This window comes from Haliotis rubra, unplaced genomic scaffold, assembly GCF_003918875.1.
Source record: "Haliotis rubra isolate DU_JTF1 unplaced genomic scaffold, ASM391887v1 Scf64, whole genome shotgun sequence".
NCBI lineage: Eukaryota > Metazoa > Mollusca > Gastropoda > Lepetellida > Haliotidae > Haliotis > Haliotis rubra.
Genome location: NW_025767346.1, coordinates 2,260,560 through 2,265,392, shown reverse-complemented (window position 1 = coordinate 2,265,392; position 4,833 = coordinate 2,260,560). Strand labels below are relative to the sequence as shown.

Below are 4,833 nucleotides of genomic sequence, written 5' to 3'. Positions count from 1 at the left end.
TCTCAGCCTGGTATATAAAGTTCGTCTGCAACCATTTCTTAGGTAGCATGGTTGGTTGGTTGTTGTTTTACGCCACACTCAGCAATATTCCAGCTGTATGGCGGCAGTCTGTAAATAATCGAGTCTGGACCAGACAATCCAGTGGTCAACAGCATGAGCATCTATCTACGCAACTGGGATACGATGACATGTGTCAACCAAATCAGCGAACCTAATATGGGTTACTGAAGATCAATTCTAACCCGGATCTTCTCGGGTCTCTCCGGAAGAAATATACGCACATGTATATTCAGTCTGGTATATGATGCACGTCTGCTACCATTTCTTAGGACGTATATTTACTAATATATCAAGCACACATGAACCAATATTTCTCACGACGTTTAGACACTATAACTTTAAACACATCAACTAATATTTCTCACGACGTTTATACACTAGGGCATTAAGCACATAAACTTATATTTCTCACGACGTTTATACACTAGGGCATTAAGCACATCAACTAATATTTCTCACGACGTTTATACACTAGGGCATTAAGCACATCAACTAATATTTCTCACGACGTTTATACACTAGGGCATTACACACATCAACTAATGTTTCTCACGACGTTTATACACTAGGGCATTAAGCACATCAACAAATATTTCTCACGGCGTTTATACACTAGGGCATTAAGCATACATATCAACAAATATTTCTCACGACGTTTATATCAATATGGCATTAAGCACATCAACTAATATTTCACATGGCGTTTATACACTAGGGCATTAAGCACATCAACAAATATTTCTCACGACGTTTATACATTAGGGCATTAATCACATCAACAAATATTTCTCACGACGTTTATACACTAGGGCATTAAGCACATCAACTATTATTTCTCAGGACGTATATTTAATAAATATATCTATCACATGAACAGATATTTCTCGGGACGTTTATACACTAGATCTTGAAGCACATCAACTATTATTTCTTACGACACATATACACTGATATATCTAGCAAATCTACCAGTATTTATTCGAATCGTACATATACTAATATCTTTAGCACATCAACTGTTTTTAGGACGTATATTTACTCATATATGTAGCCTATAAACTATTATTTCTTAGCACGTAAATATACTAATAATATATGGAGGACATCCACTAATATTTTTCAGGAAGGATACCAGTTGCTATTCCTCTGGGAGATTAAATTAAATAGTAGCTGCTATTCCTCTCGGAGAGTAAATATAACATCAGCTGCTATTCCTCTGGGAGAGACCTGGGTTCGATTCCCCACATGGGTACAGTGTGTGAAGCCCGTTTCTGGTGTCCCCCGTCGTGATATTGCTGTAACATTACTAAAGGCGGCGTAAAATCCACTTGCTAACTCACTCACTCCTCTGGGGGAGTAAATAAATATCAGCTGCTATTCCTTTGGGAGCATCAATAAAATACCGCTTGCTATTCCTCTTAGAGAGTAAATAAAAAATCACCTGCTATTCCTTTTACAGTGTAGCTAAAATACCACCAGCTATTCATCTTAGAGAGTAGCTAAAAACCCACCTGCTGTTCATCTTAGAGAGTAGATAAAATACCACCTGCTATTCCTCTTAGAGAGTAAATAAAATACCACCTGCTATTCCTCTTAGAGAGTAAATAAAATGCCACCTGCTATTCCTCTTAGAGAGTAGATAAAATACCATCTGCTATTTCTCTGGGAGAGTAGATAAAATACCACCTCCTATTCCTCTTTGAGAGTAAATAAAATGCCACCTGCTATTCCTCTTTGAGAGTAGATAAAATACCACCTGCTATTTCTCTGGGAGAGTAGATAAAATACCACCTGCTATTCCTCTTAGAGAGTAGATAAAATACCACCTGCTATTCCTCTTAGAGGGTAAATAAAATACCACCTGCTATTCCTCTTTGAGAGTATATAAAATACCACCTGCTATTTCTCTGGGAGAGTAGATAAAATACCACCTGCTATTCATCTTAGAGAGTAGATCAAATACCACCTGCTATTCCTCTTAGAGAGTAGATAAAATACCACCTGCTATTCCTCTTAGAGAGTAGATAAAATACCACCTGCTATTCCTCTGGGAGAGTCGATAAAATACCACCTGCTATTCCTCTTAGAGAGTAGATAAAATACCACATGCTATTCCTCTTAGAGAGTAGATAAAATATCACCTGCTATTCCTCTTTGAGAGTAGATAAAATACCACCTGCTATTTCTCTGGGAGAGTAGATAAAATACCACCTGCTATTCCTCTTAGAGAGTAGATAAAATACCACCTGCTATTCCTCTTAGAGAGTAGATAAAATACCACCTGCTATTCCTGTTAGAGAGTAGATAAAATACCACCTGCTATTCCTCTGGGAGAGTAGATAAAATACCACCTGCTATTCCTCTTAGAGAGTAGATAAAATACCACCTGCTATTCCTCTGGGAGAGTCGATAAAATACCACCTGCTATTCCTCTTAGAGAGTAGATAAAATACCACATGCTATTCCTCTTAGAGAGTAGATAAAATACCACCTGCTATTCCTCTTAGAGAGTACATAAAATACCACCTGCTATTCCTCTTAGAGAGTAGATAAAATACCACCTGCTATTCATCTTAGAGAGTAAATAAAATACCACCTGCTATTCCTCTTAGAGCGTAGATAAAATACCACTTGCTATTCCTCTTAGAGAGTATATAAAATACCACCTGCTATTCCTCTTAGAGAGTAGATCAAATACCACCTGCTATTCCTCTTAGAGCGTAGATAAAATACCACTTGCTATTCCTCTTAGAGAGTAGATAAAATACCACCTGCTATTCCTCTTAGAGAGTAGATCAAATACTACCTCCTATTCCTCTGGGAGAGTAGATAAAATACCACCTGCTATTCCTCTTAGAGAGTAGATAAAATACCACATGCTATTCCTCTGGGAGAGTAGATCAAATACCACCTCCTATTCCTCTGGGAGAGTAGATAAAATACCACCTGCTATTCATCTTAGAGAGTAGATAAAATACCACCTGCTATTCCTGTTAGAGAGTAGATAAAATACCAGCTGCTATTCCTGTTAGAGAGTATATAAAATACCACCTGCTATTTCTCTTAGAGAGTAAATAAGATACCACCTGCTATTTCTCTGGGAGAGTGCATGAAATATCACCGCTATTTTTGGGGAGAGTAAGAAAATAAATCAGCTGTTTTTCATCTGGGAGAGTAAATAAAATATCAGCTGCTATTCATCTGGCAAAGTAAATAAAAAAACACCTGCTATTTCTCCTGGAGAGTAAAAGAAATATCAGCTGCTATTCTTCTGGAAGAGTGAATTTAATATCAGCTGGGTTTTTTCGAGGAGATTAAATATAAGATCAGGTGATGTGATGCACGAGGGTGCAAATAGTTTCATAACTACTGTTCTTGGCCATCTTGTGATATTTCACCAACGCTACAACTCTGGCAATGTATATTGTATATTTCTTCTCTGTAAGAAATGTGCATACACAGCAGAATAGAAATATTCTCCAGTACTACTTTTCACCAAAAGTCACATCCTATCCTCATATCCAATTATACATCAACCGTTAGTTGTTACCAGTTCTGTTTTCATTCATATAGGGGCCCTTGAAGATATGGCTTAGAATTGCTCTTCTGCAGCCCAGGCTTGTCATAAAATGTGGATGACACCTGTCATCGTATCCCAGTAACGTAGATCGATGCTCAAGCGGTGGGTTATTGGATTGACCGATCCCGACACAATTAGTTAACCAAGTCAGCGAGCGTGACCACATGATCCCGTTAGTCGCCTCTCATGACAAGCACGGTTTGCTGAAGACCAATTCTAACCCGGATCTTCGTGGGTTTCAGGAAATGATGATATTCTCTGGGCTGTTTTTAATTTCATATTGAGACAGTTTCACCACACAAAACTAAAATATTTTTCAAGGTTTATATCTTAACTAATTTCAGTTACATCACAGAGTATGATCTTGATTAGGAAGGAGATGCTAAAATAATACAGGTCCTAGACCTTAACTACAACACTACAATAATTTCTGTATCTCCGGGGGGATATATACTAAAGACCACGGGTAAACCACGAATTTTAATGCCAAACCGTAAAGATCCTTACACGTCAAGTGATAGTCTGTCGTACAGACCCTGAAGCAAATATATCCAAGAAAGCCCACACAAGTCTAGAAAATGTGGCAAGTCTAGATTCCCTCAGCTTCTGAAAATGAAGAAGGTCTCAGGGCTCCTTTTCATTATATTTTATATTTTTTTACTATGAACTTTTTTCAGTAAAATATGTTTCAGAGACTAGTTGTTAGTCTAGTCAAGTGAGTGAGTGAGTGAGTGAGAGTTTAGTTTAACGCCACTTTTAGCAATATTCGAGCAATATCACGGCGGGGGGACACCAGAAATGGGTCAGCGTGGCGAGCGAACGCCTTACCCATTAGACTATATATCACACCACACTGCTTGTTAAAGAATCAATAGAGAATCAATAGAGTGAGTGAGTTTAGTTTTCAGCAATATTCCAGCTATGTGGCGGCGTTCTGTAAATCATCGAGTCTTGACCAGACAATCCAGTGATCATCAGCATCAGGAGAATGTTTGTCTCCTGTTTTAAAAATCAGTAATTCTAAAGAACACTTCACAACATATAATGGATGAGGAAATGTGTCTGTATTATGTTAACAAACAGGATTCTTATCAGGCGCTTGAGTAAATATAGAGCACTATGATATTAAAAGCAAAATGTCATTGCAACCAAAATGTCATGGTAACAAAAATAAAAACACAAAACACAACAAA

General features: G+C 37.7%; 1 long non-coding RNA gene across 1 annotated transcript; it reads right to left on the bottom strand.

The window, feature by feature from the left end:
• Positions 1-1,573: 1,573 nt before the first annotated feature.
• On the bottom strand, positions 1,574-3,661 carry LOC124256817. The gene is made up of 4 exons (XR_006893113.1): positions 3,286-3,661; positions 1,957-3,250; positions 1,782-1,886; positions 1,574-1,676 (listed from the first exon to the last, which is right to left on the bottom strand). It is a non-coding gene; the product is annotated as an uncharacterized LOC124256817 (long non-coding RNA).
• Positions 3,662-4,833: the final 1,172 nt, after the last annotated feature.